Here is an 18302-nt window from a genome sequence, read left to right on the forward strand (position 1 = left end):
TCGCAGGTTTATGACGACACAGGCTCGCGCACCGCTGCCCGACCTATCACACCTTGCGCAACGACGAAAAAAAAACAAAAAACTTGCGTAACGACTGTTTATAATAATAATAATTACTATTTTGATTTTTTATTTTTGGTGTTGTTTTGATTTAACGTACCACAATTTTCTCTTTGGTTTAAATCCGAATTTAAATGATTATGATGACTGGATTTCTACTGGTTATCAGTGTTTTCGGAAAAAATGTACACTTCAACAAAGTATATACTCTGTTTAGGCGAAACACTTAGCCTTTTTTGCCACCGTTGTATTAACTATATCAATTTTTCCCTAACTATATTCATCCCTTGTGAAGGTTTACCCTTTTTTCTGTCTCTGTCAAGTGACTCAGCTTACAACACAGTAGCTGTCTTTACAAACACATCAAAGTCTCATTATTATTATTATTATTATTACTATCATTATTATTATTATTATTATTATTATTATTATTATTATTATTATTATTATTATTATTATTATTATCACATAGATTTTGCTTAATGGATGCTTCTTTTATCGGATCGATCCAAACATTTTGAAAAGCTGTGCACGCTTCATATCATCACCATCGCAACTGAATTCAAACAGAGGTTATCCCTCTTGGCTGTCTTATTCCTATGTCTTCTCTTTAATGCATTCTTTTTCTAAAGATGGATTCTTTGTGGATGGATTTTTATCACTCGGGAAGATTCACTCAGGATTCACCCGGCTGCTCATCCCTTTGCGGGGCGACATGCTGAGCAAGAAATGACAGATCCCTGGAAAGGTCACAGTTGCCCGGCTAAATCGCAGCACAAACAAATCCCACACTCAGCAGGCAATTGGGAGTTCACATAGTTCACCTGGCCTGCATATCTTTGGCCTGCGGGAGGAAACCAGACATTGAAATTGAATAAAGTAAATGGAGAAAATTACCTCTTGGCCAGACACTCTCTTCTTATTTTGGGTTAAACAGATCATGAAAGAATCTTTTGTTTACGATTGTTATGCAAGACTACATATGGCATAAAAAAAAGCAAAGCAGCAGGAGTTATTTTTTGAACTGAGTCCAGCAGCTAGAGTCACAGCTGGTGACCTATAGATGGCAGCGTTGCACAGATAATCTGAGGAGGTGCATATTTAGAGACTATATTTGGTCCAGTCTTGACCCTATAATTTCAGTAAAACATGTATAACTGCGGGGAAGCCCCACTTGTTGGAGACATCGACGGATCATCGGTTTAGTTTCAAATGAGAAAAACAAAACGTGACGCATGTCGGCGTGAAAGCCGGAGAACTCTGCACTAATTGTCTTTTCTTTCATTCGCTCGGATCCCATTAGTCCACATTATTTAGTGATGCCTGCTTGACTCCCGCCTTTGAGCGGCAGAAAACAAACACACGGTTTCCCGCAGAGCCCATAAAATAGAGCTGGGATGCAGGAATCTATGGAATGATGGGGTTGACTGCTGCAGAGCTGTGATGGTCATGAGTAAACAGGGCTGCAGCAGTGAATGGCGGGGTGTGTCAGTCCTGTCTGTGTGTGTGTGTGTGTTTGCGGTGAGACACCGGTTATGTGTTTCCCTATCTGTCTGTCTGTCTGACCGTGGGTGGTTACACATGTGTGGCTGTACATCAGTGTGTGCCGGTTGCCTTTTGTCCCGATTCTACGTGTTTGTGTATCACTCTGTGTGTGTGTGCAAGGACAGGACTGGCGCAGTGTGAGAGGGTCACAGGTGTGTGCAAAGTTTTGCAATTATGTGCATTGTTTGGCTTTTAGTAGTTCAGTCAATTTCTCATTTTTGATGAAATGTGTGTCTCTGGCTCTATCAGCTGACTCCTATGAGCCAATAATGTCCCAATTACTCACTGTGTCTATTTCGCAATGGAAACGCGTGACCTTATTGCTTCACACACACGATACATACGTAAGAATCCAATTTGCAAAGAGTCCAGGACTTGTTCGATGAATGCCAGGTACGGAGGCTCGTCCCCTCCGCCCGGCCGTCGGGGCCGTGTCCACGAGTCACAGAGGGTTCCAAGCACATCCTGGAAGACCTGGCAAAACAATTCCTAATTTTTTAGTCAGAGAAAACAAACTGAAAAAGAGACAGTACGGTCTTGGAAAATGTTGTATTGTTCTGGGAACCGATTGAAACCTCCTATTTTCATATCACAGCTGTCTAAAACAGATAGCACTGGCATTTTAAATGGTCAATTTGTCTGACTTTAGAGTTAGCTCATAATGTTAGCCTACCATCCCGTACATTTTTATATTTTAGCGAGTCATCAGTGTTGGTGTTTACGTTAATGCCTGTTTTCTGCGTGATTTGGGGGTTGCCCGGAATAATGTGAGTGCGGTTTTGGGGTGCAATGAATTCCAGGGAGTTTAACCCGGAATTGAGCGGGAACAGTCAGTTGTATTGTGATTGCAATACAATGAGCTATTGCTCATTAGACAAACGTTTCAGGGAAACAGCTGTTTCCCTGACTAAAAACACTACACTGTAATAAAAAGCAAAAACTTGTTGATACTTGGGAGTATTTTTTACCCCCTTTTGGAGACCGTAGTATTACAGAAGAGGCAGAGCTGAAGATCTCTTCGGGAGAGATGAGATCGGATAGGATCAGGAATGAGTCCATCAGAGGAACAGCGCATGTTAGATGTTTTGGAGAGAAGGTCAGAGAAGCCAGACTGAGATGGTTCGGTCATGTACGGAGACCGGTGCTGGAATTGGAGCTGCCAGGCCAAAGAGAGGATTTATGGACGTAGCGAGAGAGGATATGAAGTTAGTCGGTGTGAGAGAGGAGGATACAGAGAACAGGGTCAGATGGAGAAAGTTGATTCGCTGTGGTCACCCCTGGAGGGAAAAGCCGAAAGGAGAAGAAGAAGATTCATCAATGATGATCTCATAACATCTCAAACTGTTTTTTTCATTCACATCAATACCTTTCTATGTGGAGATTATGCATCTTAGATGATATAACATTTGGGTAAAATAAATGAAAAAAAAAAAACTACCTTTCTCAGCCTCTCTGTGAGATTGATGCCGATTTTCCCACCTTTTTTACTAGGGAAAAAGTATTTTTTGAATATTCAGTTTATTGGTAAAACACTCGATTGCAATAGTAATCAGCGCAGCAAAGACACGCTCTCCAAGCATCAAAATCTGCTTGGGAAAACTGCAGCTGGCAGAAGTGCATCTGGACCAAGCACGGCTTGTCTTTCACACTTTCACTGGAAAAGCCGCTCACGTCGATGTCAGGTCCAAGCAGACTAACATCTGCACGGGACTCGCTTTTGGTGAGACGTCTAATTACACCGACCCTTGAGTTTAGAGGATTTGTGTGTGTATGTGTGTGTGGTGACACCACAGGTGTGCTGCCTGTCCGCAAAAAGCAAACACTAGTGTATTTGTGTGTGTGTGTGCGTCGGAGAAAGTTAGTGTTGCGACTGATGAGCAGATTAACGATGCAAACCGCAGGCCGACCGAGTCCATACGTGTGTGTCGGTGTACCTGTACGCGTATGCGACTTGTGTAATGCTCCACGTGCGCGTCTGTACGCCGTCGCTGGCTCGGAGAACTTGGTCAGACGGTGCATAGCTGTGGCGGGACGCCGGCTTTGCGCCTCTAGACTTCAGTGAGTCAACAATGTCTGCTCTCACTGAGAGGAGACATGATGGGTCTTGTCTCATCTGGTCCATGACTGGTGTGGCGGGACACCCTTGATTTTTGTGTTGGTCTCTGCGTGTAGCACATTTATGTTAAGTTAGATGAATATATATGCATCTGTCTCCACTCCAGAATGTGGATTATTCTAAACCACCTCCACAACAAACACATATATATATATACACTGTTCAAAAAAATAAAGGGAACACTTAAAAAACACATCCTAGATCTAAATGAATGAAATATTCTTATGAAATACTTTGCTCTTTACACAGTTGAATGTGCTGACAACAAAATCACACAAAAATGATCAATGGAAATCAATTGTATCAACCCATGGAGGTCTGGATTAGGAATCACACTCCAAATTAAAGTGTAAAAACAAACTCCACGCTGATCCAACTTTGATGTAATGTCCTAAAAACAAGTCAAAATGAATCTGTGTTGCTTCCTGAGTGGAAACTATGATTTCACAGAAGTGTGATTGACTTGGAGTTACATTGTGTTGTTCAAGTGTTCCCTTTATTTTTTTGAGCAGTACATATATAGATACATTTATACATCATGTCAGAAAAAAATGTTGTCTTTTTCTGAGTGAAATGTCAGCCCGAGGGTGAGATAAAGCAAGCGTGGGGCGGTTTTTACGCATATTATTGGGACGGCTTACGTGATACAGCAGGATGTGACCTTTGGGAGGCAGGACTGCATTTTTTTGAGAAAAAAAAAAAAACATCGGCCTGAAATTGGCGTCTTATGTGGTCTGGATCTCAGAAAGTATTCATAGTGCTTGGATTCTGGTTCTGCAGCAGCTATCCATTGAACCGTATTCTCTATTATACGGGTTATTTTAGTTATGCATATACGTGTAATAAGTACATTTAATATGGATTGTAAAATTAACACATGAAAAGAGAAAAAAAAAAAAAAAAGCGGCGCCAACCGCGTTTAACGTATTCACTCTCACGCCGCAGGAAGTCCAAGAACCACGGGAGGAATAGCGATGTGTAAAGCAGAAAGGGTGAAACCGCGCTGGCGGCCCCAACACCCCCGCTTTCGTCCAATTCGACAACGTCAAATGTATTAATGTGCTGGTGAAGAACGTTAAGTATGGAGGGATTATTCATTTACAACTGTTTGCTTTGTAAAAAAAAAAAAAAAAAAAAGAAAAAAAAGAAAAAAAAAAAGGCCCATACATCTTCTCTGATTATATTTCCAGATCCATCATCCGTTAAATTTTCCCCCCCTGATCCCGGGCGCCAAGGTAAAGTTTGCAAAACTTCTCGACCGCCTCCCGATAATCAGAGGGAACCCTTCTAAAATCGCTCGGAATATTTCTTCTTTTCGAATTTTCCCTCCCATCGGCGTTACAGCGCAGCTCGGCGCCTTGAACCGCGTTTGCACAAAGCAGATGATGGCTGTACGGACGGACGGACGGACGGCTGGGTGGGCGGGTGACGTAAAACCGGCACCAGACTTTGGCTGCAGAACGGGGAAGGATCCTTTTTCCACCAGCAATGTTCACATTTGTGAGTCAAGACTGTCAAGCTTTACATGCAACGTCACAATGACACACTCTAATTTTAAAAGCAAGCCACAAGTTTTTCCAAACCCCGATCAAGTTTTCGTGTGTCGGTTTGTCCAAACCTAACCAGACCTAAAATGCGGAGGTTTACGTCATCAAACATTGCAAGTTGCAGATGGGCGGTGTGTCATCATACGCGCTGGGTTATTTCGACAGAGCGTGAACCCGTTGGCCTTTTTGGAAAACGACGCAAGGGACGCAGTTTTTGTTTTCAGTATATCGCCGCGGAAACATCCGGGAAAATCAAATCCGGCTGACCTTTTTCCAAACGCCCTCTTTTTACTTATGATTTTTAATGTTGTTACAGCTGATTCGGGGAGTTTTTACCCCAAAACACGTCCCATCGCCTCAGACTGATTTCTGGCTTCGTAATCTGCCCCCGAAACCGTCTTCGGGGCGTTTGTCGTCCTCTGGGCTGAAAGCGGAAATGGAAAATATCTTTGCCGTCGCAGCCCAGAGGCTCTGGAGTGACACGCCGGGGGGAATAAGATTGTCTGAGTCAGTGCTGTCTTTTAAAGGAACAGTTCAAAACAAAAATGCTGAAACGAAGAGCCCCTGTCTCTTTGTCCATCAGGACCACTGACCCAGATAGCTGTGTTTTGGAGATACTTGTTTATCTGGTCAATACATTAAGTTACAGTCTTTTGGCAGACACCAAAGCGACTTACAAAAAGTGCAGTTCAGTCGCCGAAGATCAACCAAAAAGCCATCTCTGAACTATATACATACATACATTCATTTTTCTTTTGGATTGGGGACTAATTGGGCATTAGTAGGATAGTGCTCTCTGAAGAGGTATGTTTTCAGCTCACGGCGAAAGATGTGCTGCGACCTCGCTGTTCTGACCTTTTTTGGGAGTTTGTTGGTGGAGCCGAGACCGAGAAGAGCCGAGACGGGTTCGATCGGCAGCCGGGGGCTCGGAGTGATGGGGTGGACGGTCGCCCAGAGGTGGCAGGGGACGGGTAGGGACATGTGGCTTGACCGTATCCTGGTGATAAGACGGGGCTGCTCCATTCACCGCCCGGTAGGCGATCACCAAGGACTTGAACTCGTTGCGGGCGGCTACCAGGAGCCAGGGTAGGGACATAAGAAGGGGAGTTGTGCGGGAGAATTTGGGACGGTTGAACCCCGGGTGGGCTGCTGCCTTCTGCATAAGCTCCAGAGGCCTGATGGTCACCGCTGGGGCACCGGCAAGGAGGGAGTTGCTGGTCGGATTGTGAGGGGAAGAGGATCTGATGTAAACTTTCTCTTGGAAGAAGTTTGCGAAGCCGTCGGCAAGAAGGGAAGAGGTCGGAGGGGGTTGGACAAGTGTAGTGAAGTTAGTCACAAAGGTGACGCTTTATCTGATGGCGAGCTGGAACTGAACACGTTTCAAAACAGAAATACTCATTGTCATGGTCTGGTTACCCAAGATGTTACTGTCAGCAGCTTTATGGGGAACTTCTGTTTGTGTTGAAGTTTGAATTGAAGATGCATTACTTCCCTCTTATTTCAGGGTGGATTGCAGTTCATTCAATTTAGACCTCTCGCCGAGGACTGGGGAAGGAGAAACTGCTAAATGGCCACGTTTTCCAGGGATGGCTGACACTCCATCGGGCAACCCAAGAGCTCGTTTTGCTGCCGGGGAACGAGAGAGTGAATAAGTGCGTCTGTATGATGAGGCAATGAGAGGGTGGGTCAGTGACGTGCGATAACGTTCATGGACGGTGAGGGAATGACTTCAACACGAAAAGATTTACAAACAGAGCAGCTAATTCACCGAATAAGCCGAGGAGTGGCATGTTGAATACCTGAAATCACAGGCGCCCCCTACCATGAGGCAGGAGAACTGCGTGCCTCACCTAGTGGCTCTTCGCAGCCCTTTTACGATCGCTCAGCACAAGAAACTAGTAACACTTGTTGACAAAAAGAATACAGCACATTGGAAATGTCGTTCATATAGCAAAAGTGTATACACATTTTAATAGCGACATACAGAGAGACAGCAGAGCATGCCAGCAGTCAGCTGTCACTGCGCCATCTACATTGAGGCCCTACAGTCCACAGCCTCACCGCACGTCTCTTCTTATTTGAAAGGTAATTGTGAAAATCAAACGATTTTGAATAAAAAAACTTGATACTAAAACTGTTGAAGTTCAATGAAAAATACCTTAATAGTGCAAATCATATAAATATAACCATTTCATTCTTTTGTTTCATTTTCCTTTTTTTTCTCGTTATTGAAATGAATACGAGTGCATGGTTGTATGTCTTTATATGAATAAAAGTTTTAAAAAATCCAAACACCAAGAGTGCTCCAAAAATAAAGATCATTTATTTTACATGGAGTATTGAAAATTTATTATAGAATGACGCTTCGAGCAAAAATACGCTCTTCCTCAGATGCTTACCAAAATATGTATGACAAACATGTTGCATGGTGCCAAAGAGAATGATCATGTGATTGATTCCCTCCTTCATTATTATTTTTTTCAATCAAGCACTCATCCTTGACTGGGCTGCAGATGTGTGTGTTTTTTCTTTTTTCTCAAACTATATGTCTTTATATAACATGTGAGTGAGAGGGTTAATGGTTGCATGTCATGAACACATCTGGAAGGATCAGGCCTCACCCGCAAAGCCTCCTCCCGCACTATTTTGCACTTTGCACAATTGCTATTTCTGCACGGTTACAGCAAATCCACCATGCTGCTATTGTATAATATACTATATACTGACTTTTATATGCCTTTAAATCCACTTTCTCACCTGCTATCATCATCATTATATTCTGACCAGTTTTGTGCCCTGGACTGCACAGAAACCTCCGATGCTAATCTCTAAATTCAAATGACATATATTTATACATATACATATAGTTTTTATGCAGTTAAATCTCCATCATCCTTTCACCTCAATACCAGTGGATTGTATCTGAATGCGGTTTATACTTTATTGTATGTTTATATTTTGCACTTTACTGTTATTATTTGTCATACATATGTATTTTCTAAAAAATGTATTTACATTATTATTTCGTTTCACCGTGGGATAGTGAGAAACGTCTTCACGATTCCTCTGTATGTCTAGTACGTGTGGAGAAATTGACAAAAAAGCTGAATTTGAGCTTTGAACGGTGCATGGTTACATGTCTCTATATTCTGCTCTATAAATAAACAATAAATAAACAACCTTTTGATTTGTGTGTTTGGTTTCTCAACCGGAAATCCACACAAGAACTGCAGAACATCAATCATGTTTACGGAAATGTCACTTACGGAAATGACATTCAATATCAGAGGTCGTCTCCATGGTGACATCATGGTGTAAAAATGACTGACGGGGGATTGTAACTGCATCTGGCCGGAGAAGGCGGGCGTCCACAATGCAGTATTTGTAGCTTATTTGAGCATTTTGTAACTGCGGTCTGGAGGACGTAGCATGAAATAAACTCTTATTTCATCTTATTGTTCTTGTAATGGGCGGCACAGAGTTACAGGGGTTATTGTTGTCGCCTTGCAGAAGTTAAAGGTTCGAGTCCAGAGTCCATTTTCGCGTGGACTCCCCTTTCCTTTCCACACACAAACTAACAAAAAAAAAAAAAAACGCCACGAAATGTCGGTCGGTGCGAACGAGAGCCCCGTGATTGACAGGCGACATTATTCCAGGTTAAGCCCCGCCTCCCGGCTCCCGACATTCATCCTTTCTAAGTTTTCCGTTTTCCTTGACCTACATGGAATTCCCCTCTGAAAACCCAACACGGTTTATTAGCACAGCGCCATCATTTATACCAAAAATTGTTACAGCACTAGCTCAAGAGGGAAATTAATGTTATGCAACTGCGTCGAAAAACACCAACAACTTTACAGTTTTGGTGGCAGGCCGTTGGAAAAAAAGGCAAGATATCTCGTAAAAGCTACAAAACAAGGATTCGTTTTCTGATTTAAATTCGCCGAGTCGCCCAGAAAAGCCACCGGAGCGTCTTTATGGATGGCTGTGCGCGATTAAAAACCAGAGGAGGGTGATTTTTCTGCCATTACTCCATTGAATTTGTTTACGCTTGAAAAACCCGTGCCCCGTGCAGAGCAGTTAAATCACACGCAAAACTGCTGTTTTCATGGACACTGGAGTGTATTTAGCCCCGTCTGGTACAACTTAAATAGCCCTTGTCTGCCTGGCACCGCTCCTCTTTTTTTTTTTTTAACGCCAGAAACGGATTGAAGATAATGTTTAAGATCTCGCCCTCGTCACGGGGGGGGGGGGATCAGGGGGAGAAAAAAAAAAAAAAAAAAAAAAATCAGGCGTGTTGGGGCAATTCCAGCCGAGACATTTCTGAATGAAGCGGTCGGATAATGAGCGGCGTTTTTTTTTTTTCTTTTTGCATATGAAGGGGGGCCGATAGCAAGGGAACGAGCAAGTCAGCGTGTATACCTCGAGACGTAGCGAGATAATGCAGCAGCGCTTGAACGCGGCGCAAAGGCCGCTAGAACCTCGCGAAAAAGCCGCGCTGGTGCGTTTGACTACGCCGATTCTAAAAAAAGGCCCAGGAAGGTCCATTTAAGGAAACAATCCATTTAAAGCGTGTGATGACAAGCCAAGCCGCCCTTCATTTATGAAGCCTGTTATTTAAACAGCGTTTCCTTTTCGCCACAGGATGTGGCGCGTTTTGCCATCCCTGCCTTTTCTGTCCCGTATGGCTTTTGCGGAAGTCGGCCGTGTTCGCCGCTCAGCGGAACGGGACGCGCCGTACAGAGTCAACCCTGGGAACAAGGGGCGGGGCCGGGGGCCGCAACATGAACTCGTGTTTTTATTTTGATTTTAATGAAAGACGATTATTCATTCATTCATACAAAAAAAAAAAGAAAAACGCTTATCCTGGAGCCTATCCCAGCTATCACCCTCTCATTCACGTTTCTGTGAAAATAAAGGTCTCCCATTAACCTCCTGCATGTTTTTGGACAGCGGCGGGATCTGGAAAACCCCCTTGCAGACACGGGAATTGGAATTGAACCAGGAACCTTCTCTCTGGGAGGCGGAAGCGCTCACGTCTGCACCGCCATGCCTCCCCGGGGAGCTTCTTCTACTTCTTTTCCTTCCTGCTGCTCCAATCGGAGGTCGCCACGGCCAATCGCCTTCCTCCTGTTCCCTACAGTCTTCCATAAATGATAATAAAGGTGATAATTATCAATACGAATGTGAATTAGCATTCCGGCGTGGAATTAGCAAAATTAACCGATGGGGTTTAATTCTGTCCCCCCCCCGCTCGACCGCGAAAACTGCAGCTGCTCGAATGAGCGCTAAATAACAAGCAGCGGTCGAAAACAAGGAGCACAAACAGCCCGGAGAGACGTCTGTGGCCGATCCGTGCCGCATCAAGAACATGGAAATATTCTGGGGGGAAAGTGCTGGTCGTGGCGTTATCATTCGACCACATTGTACGCATCCCATTTGTTTTCCAGTCTGAAAATGACAATGTTTTTATAGCTTACAGGGAGTTGGATAATTCCCCCTGTTTTTTTTTTTTTTTTTTTTTTTTTTAATGTCACGACCACAATGCTAACCTCCCCTTTCGGATTTTTTTTTCCGGGTGTTATTTTTAGAGGGGCTCGGTCGACGACCGTCAAGCGGGAAAAAGTCAAGGAATTGTTTGTGTTTAGCGCCGGTCTCACCGCCTCGGTGCGGTGGCCGGATGGGCCTCTATGTCACGACGAGTGGGTGTCGGGCTCCGCGCTCTATTAAGGGGCGAGTTATTGGGCAACTGGTGGAGGGGGGAGGCGTGGATTTCCACTTGCTGCTATTTTGGGATGCCGGTCGGTCTGTTTTGAGTTAAAACAGGGGTTGTAATATCCTACTAAGCGTTGTTACACTAATGTAACACTACCAGGACCCGCTTGAGTGAAGTCAGGCTTATTGGCTGGATGGGGAGATGGATGGATGGATGGATGGATGGAGGGATAAATAAATTCTAGATACCGACAGTCCTCAGTTTACAGCGTCCTCAACCTATGGTGTTTCCTCTCTACGACGCCATCGCCGATAAATTTATGAAAACAGGAACGAGCGGGCGACTGCATCATGTTGTCACGCGGCGCTGTGCAAGGAGCACGACCCTGCTGGACTCGCCGGTTGGACGTTCGTAACGTTTCGGCTGTTTTTTTGGAACATTTTTTGACCTTCATTATGGCTCCAAAGCGTACGTCAGACTCTGCCGACGGCAGTGCTTCAAACAAAATGGAAAGCTTTGGAAATAATCGGACGGTTGCTTGGCCGAAGTTGCACGACTGTCTCAATGATCACTGCCAATAATCGAGATTAAGATACTTATTTTTCTACAATGACGTGAAAATATGGGATTGTTCATTCTATCCCATTCATTCACACCTGCAGACACTTTAAAATTTAACATTTTCTTGGCTGGCCCTGCCGTGTTTTTTTGGAGCGTCGGGAGCAGGAGAACCCGGAGTAAGAGTTCTGGTCGTCATAACAACGGGGCTACCCTGAACATGCCTGCGTCTTCGTGACATGTCAAGTCAAGACATGCGGTTGGCAATATTGACCTGCACGTTTATCCCTTAAATGAAAAGAAAGAAATACCGTTTAGATCAACTGATAGATCAGAAAAGCAATGCAGGTCAATTTCAAAATGTACTCTACCATACATGAAGTGTGAGCCACAGAATACACTACAGTACAGATAGTGTTGCAGATGGCATGCCATTAAAAAGCAGGCTAGGCCAGGGGTGGGTAATTATTTTGGCTGGCGGGCCACATTTCTTTTTTAATTTTTATGCACGGGCCAACAAAGTGAAAAAAATTTAAATTCTGATATAGATCCTTCAATTTTTTGCCATTTTATTTCAAGTTTAAAATAATTGATAATAATATAATAATATATATATAAAAATTAAAGGAAAAAAAAATCCATAGAAAAAAAAATTCTAAATTCAATATTGATTGTAAAAACTTGTTAAAATATTCAAAGAAAATAGTTTGGCGGGTAGGATAAAAATGCAAAACGGGCCGGATGTGGCCCGCGGGCCGTAAAATGCCCAAGTCTGGGCTAGGCTAACAGCCTATCGTCCATCTCCATGCTGCTATTCGGCACTGGATCAACGTGCGGTACGGCCAGTCTGAGATTTCGTCTTTTGTAACACAAGGCCAAACCACACCGTGCACGTGAGGTCAACCCCGCGAGTTACTGCAAAATAAATCGTCTAGTTAGCGGCTTCCAATTCATTTTTACACAAGAGAGGGTCTTGAAATGAGTGAGGGAGTCGGACCAAGTAGAAAACGCAAAAACATACCACTTCCTGTCAAACCCTGGCTATGTCATCAGAGTACGGTAATGGCCAAAAATGTGCAGAATTGTGTGGTAACATGATTCAGTCTCAGCAAAAAGTATTCTTGGGATATATATATAAATGAATATGTTTAGCATCTTTATCGTTGGTCGAGCATTTTGACTTTTTGAAACTAGCTTACGAGTGTTTAGCGGGGGCGCCCGTTACGTCATTCATGATCTACCGGTCGATCGGAAATGGAGCGCGAGTTGATCACACGGTATTAAAGAAATAGACGTCAACCTATCATTCGTCCTCACTATGAAATTTGTCACTTAATTGACATACAGGGCAGCCGGTCTGACATTTGACCTTTTCTGACACACGGGTCACCGCGCTTGTGCATACAACAGTGCTAAGCGCTAATACTCTAGCGAGCCTGCAAGCTACCGAGTTATCCTCAACTTTATTTCTTTTAAACTTTATAAACAGCATTAAAACGAGTGAGGAAACCGGACCAATTAAGAAGCCAAAAACTTACCATAAGGAGCGGGAGGAGGACTTACTTTTTTTACTCTGTAATTTTCAAAGTGCCACATCTGCCAGTCTACCATCGCTTTACCGAAGAATGGGAAGCTGCATTTTTCGGACACTTCATAAATACTACGATGATCGTGACAAAAAATGTAGCGTTGAATTGTCCGATGTGTGGTTATGCAAGGTACACCAACACATATGGTACATATAAAGAATTCAATATATTTATATATCAAGATGTTTGGGATTTTTATAGTAGGTAGATCATTTTGACTTTTTTGTGTGTTTTAGAGGCCAGTTTAGTGCTCCTTCCAAATGGATGTATGGATGGGTGGGTGGATAATCCTATCCAATCGGTGGAGGTCATGTTTTTGCACTTTTGCACAGTGAGCGGGTGAATCAATGCAATGACAAGATGATAATGATGGAAAAAAAAATAAACACCATTTGGTCCCTTTTCGGGAAACCTGGAGAAGCCTGGACGGAGGTAGTAGACCTGCAGTGCGCCGACGAAGGCTCACCTCATCTTCCTCGCTCGCAAGTGCAAGTGGCCGGCGTCCAGCTCCACCGCTTTGTTTAAAGGCTGTCTGACTGGCTGGACCGCGGCTGGGTGAGCTGCGAGGCCCAGACTGGTCAGACGAAACCAAAAAACTGCCAGACACATAAAGCACAGCAATCCTAACCTTCTCCTGCGGCTTGAATTTTGGTGCTGAAAAAGAGAATAAAACGGGCTCAACAAATGATTATAAAGGAATGCAGTTTGAGTTTATAATGAATCGTCGGTTTGGATGTCTTCACCCGCGATCGTCCGACGGAACGGCATGAGAAGAGAACTTCTAATATCGAAATATCGGTCCGATTGGTGAATTTCAATGCGGCGGCGGAGGAGGAGCTCGTCCGCGCGGTAATCACACCTTACACAAACACCTTGCCGTTCCAGGAAGTTCGGCTAAATGACGGTGAGCCGTTTGCTGCCGAGCGTCTTAACTGTGTGTCTGAGGTCTGGGGAGGTCTAGATTAGACACCGAAAAAAAAACCAAAAAAAAACCTCTGGAACGGCAATTACCTTCCCGATTCTAAATCTGCCACGCAACCGGAGCCGAGGCTGCAGACGCTCGTGCCTCCGGAGTGTGACCGGCATCTTCGGTCTACCGAATCTGGTTTTCAACCAAAACTCCGGCGTGTACGAACGTAGCCGGGTGTCCCCTCGGGGCCCCGGAGCCTCTGCGCTTATGAGAGGGTGAAAAAAAAAATAAAAATCCTGCAGCGGTGAGAAGCAAAACTATTAGAAAGGATTGTGTTTTTGTCTATTCCCGACCATTCCTTCATTATCTATGCAGCTTATTCTGCATTCAGGCTCATGGTTGTGGAGTCCACTCTCATTCAAACGTCATATAGTATTCACTCTATCATTAACACGTCTGGGGAATTCAAGCACAAGGCCCTGACCCTGGCATTCAAAACCACCTCAGGAACAGGTCCAGCATATCTGACCGAATTGATAAGTCCTTATGTTCCCGGCAGAGAGCTGCGTTCCTCTAATTCAAACCTACTGGCAGTACCTTCTGCTCGCTCTAAGCGATCTCAGGCAAAACTGTTCTCAGTTCTACTACCTCAGTGGTGGAACAAACTCCCAGAAGCAACAAGACTAGCATCATCTCTCTCAACCTTCAAGAAACAGGTAAAAACGTTTCTCTTTCAGGACTTTTTACTGCGCTGATGCCCCAGATCAGGTTGGCAGCAAGTTAGGCTATGCAGTGTGTGTGTGTGTGTGTGTGCATTTGTGTGAAAAAAAAACAAACAAAAAAAAAAAACCCTCACTAACCCAAGCTTACTGTTCTATATATTTCCTGTGCATCGTGTATTTGCAAGTGTATTTGCAGTCGCTTTGGATAAAAGCGTCTGCCAAATGCAATGTAATGTAATGTAATTTAGCATCTCCAATGAACCTCCTGCATGTTTTTTGTACTGCGACGCCACACAATTAGTTGTGTATCGCTGGTCTGCGACACCTTTACGAAAAAAAAAAAGAAATAAAATGAACCCCGTCTCCGTCAGCGTCTCAGCGGCTTTCCTCCTTTGTTAGGATGGAAAAATTTGAATGCAGCCGCCATCTGGGAGCCACCGGTGGACGAGCGTCCGCGGAGGCCGGAGAGCGCCAGGGAGGTCAGAAGCTCCGGGATGTCATTTGGGAAGGAAAGACCATTAAGTGCATTGCATGATAAAACATCTTGCCAGAGCGAGTCCTTTTTTTTTTTTTTTTTTTTTGGGACCGTAAAACTTGTAGCTGCTGGATTTTTTTTTTTTTTTTGCGGAGCTGCCAAGGGGAGAAAAAAAAAAACCAACAAATTAGATGAATAAGTTGATTTTATGAATTGAACGGACTCTCGGCTCCGGTCCAGAAACGCGAATCTGTGTCAAACCCGTGAATTCCGACAGCCTGTTTCAAACAAACGGAAATGGAAAAAACCAAGCTGGGGGGGTTGGAGTGGGAGCAGAAGGGGGCGGCGTGGAGGTCAACCATATTTGTAGTTTATTACGAGCGGTTACAACGCCAAGTCAGAGATCTCGAGTACGAGGTTTACTGGGCTTCTTTCCAGGTTATCCATCTTCCTCCCACAAGCCAACCGACGGTCGGCGGGTTCACTTTAAGACTCGGAATTGTCCGTAAATGTGATTTTCACCTTGTTATCTAGTCACCGTTATGCAGAATCAGTGAGATCCCTGAGTTTGCTTCCAAGCCACTGAGGAGCGACGGCAGATGCTAACGTTCTTAGCGCGTTCCTCCTTTCCCGTCTTCTCCGGAATCTTGTTTTTGGCTTTCGATAATTGCTTTCGCGTTCGATGTTTTTTCTCTCTCAAAAATTTCCAATCGTTTGTCTCGGAGTAGCTCTCAGGGTTTTTCATGGTTTCATTAGCCGGCTATTAGCCGCTCAGGCCGTATCGTGCAGAATGCGGAGCGTGTGAATCACCTGTCGCCATGAAACCGCACTTTAAGTAGGACTCTTGGTATTTTCTTTTAAATGCAGCCCTTTTTTTTTGCTGGCAAGCGCTTCCTGACATTTGTTTGCGGGCTATTTTACTGAGGGCTAGCTTGCTGACTTACTGCCGCACGGAAAAAATCCTATGACTGAGTCGACCGCGGGAGTGAGGCGCAGGCCGGAGTTTTCAAAGTGCAGTCGTCCCTTAAGATACAAATTTAATGCCTTCCAGGAGTATGTTGATTTTTTCGTATCTTAAATAAATGTTCCCGCATTAAAAAAAATAACAGAAAACAAAGTAATTCATCCCAACGCCACCCACCAAACTCACAAAATAAGGATATTAATATAGAAAAAGCCTGAAAAAGAAAGATATTTATAATGTAAGGGCCATCAAAAAGAAAAATCATGGTTATCGCAAACTTAAAATGTTGACAGAGAGGCTATGAACATAAACACTGAGCGAAAAACATACACTTAAAACTTCTGATGATTGTTAAATTAAAATTAACTTAGGAAATATTGATATTAGCTTTCTTCACTTGTTTTTCTTTTTTTCTATTAACCTTCCTCTGAATCGCCGTCGCTAGATAACACTCTTCTTAAAGAATTGAACTGATGAAGTTTGCTTTAGCTTATTTTATTTAAATGTTACAGAAATAACTCAAGTGGCTTCTCCCGCTCTCGTATTCACATCATGACATTTTTTTTGGATTTCCGGGATAAAATTTGCTCGGATCCAGATTTGTATCTTTAAAAAAGATGGATTGTAAAAAATGGATAACTATTGTAAGGGGCTCCTGTAAAATACCAGGAAGTCTAGCAAAAATAAAATATATATAATATATATAATAAGTGTATGAGAGGCTGAACGGTTGTAGATCATGAATAAATGAATGAATGGTTTTAATTATGACTATTATTAAGAAATGACGCATATCACCGTGATTCTACATGACTTGGCACGTGTCGTTGGTGCTATTTGGGTCGAATAAAAGCGCGCGACACACATGATATTATACAAACGGTATGTAAATAGCAACAACTTTTGACAACTGCTTATTAAGAGTAAGAAACGGCTGGTCGTTCACCACTGGAACCGCTAGAAGGTTATTATCCAGAGATCATGAGGGACGGAGCGGAGAAACTTCAGATCGCTAGAAGTCCTTAATCCGCTTTAACCCATCGCTTTAGAAACGTCGTCACGGCGGCGTCGCAATTCTAAAAATCGCAGGTGAAAACCAAAATAATGGACCGAAGCGCGACCATGTCAGATCACAAAAAAAAAAAAAAAAAGGTCAAAACCGGGGTCAGATCTCCCGTCAGGTCTTCTGGTGGGACTTTGCGCCATCGAGCGAGCTTCCCCCTCCGTCTCCTCGGAGGTGTGGGGGGGGGAAGCAAACTGCTAAATATTTTTCGCATCGTCTCACTCGCAGCGGCGTGCGAGACGGGTCCGGGGGGGAGAGGAGGGACCATCTCGGCCGAGGTCGGGGTGGCAAGCGGGAGGCCGGACGCGTCTGAACGTACAGAAGCTCATTTTAAAACCGCTTATTTAAAAGCCTGGAGGGGGAAGAGAAGAAAAAGAAGGGATGGGGGGGGTAAATATTTTGTCCGCTGGTGTCAGGCTCCTCCCCTCGCTTGGCTAAATTTGTCCCCCATCGCTCACGACGCACCAAAATGACACCATTATTTTGACTAGACTGTTTTCCCTCCCGGGGACGGAGGCCAGAGGAAGTGTAGGTGACCTAGACTGGTTAACCGCCGCTCAACCACGAGGCTGGCCGAGGCCCCGCCTCCCCCGCAACCACCCTCCGCATCCACCGCCTGCCAGGTCTACATTACTACTACTACATGGTACGACCACAAGCAGCCTCGAACCGGTGCCAACTCCCCCCCCCCCTTCCATCGGGTCCTCGCCGTGCGCTTTCTTTCCATGTCGCTGTAAACAGTCTGCCTCCCGGCCAAATCGCTCGTCGCAGACCTCATACGGGCCGTATTTAGGGGCCAGACTTGTATGCTTGTTTGTTTTTAGCCCGCCTTGGAACCGGACCAGCGGCGAGCACGGCCCCGCGCTATTGCGTGCGTGCTGCATCTGCTTGTATGTTTGTTTTGTCGTTTCCCCCGAAAAGAAAATTGCGACCAAAAAAAAAAAAAAAACCACCCCGGCTCTCCGGGAGGGATCAGCTGGGAAACAACGGCGAGCGGAGATATTTACAACCCCTCGGCCACGTATAATGAATACGCACAT

Source organism: Fistularia commersonii, chromosome 35 (genome assembly GCF_037954325.1).
Source record: "Fistularia commersonii isolate RoL2024-O1a breed Wild chromosome 35, RoL_Fcom_v1.0, whole genome shotgun sequence".
In the NCBI taxonomy this organism is placed as follows: domain Eukaryota; kingdom Metazoa; phylum Chordata; class Actinopteri; order Syngnathiformes; family Fistulariidae; genus Fistularia; species Fistularia commersonii.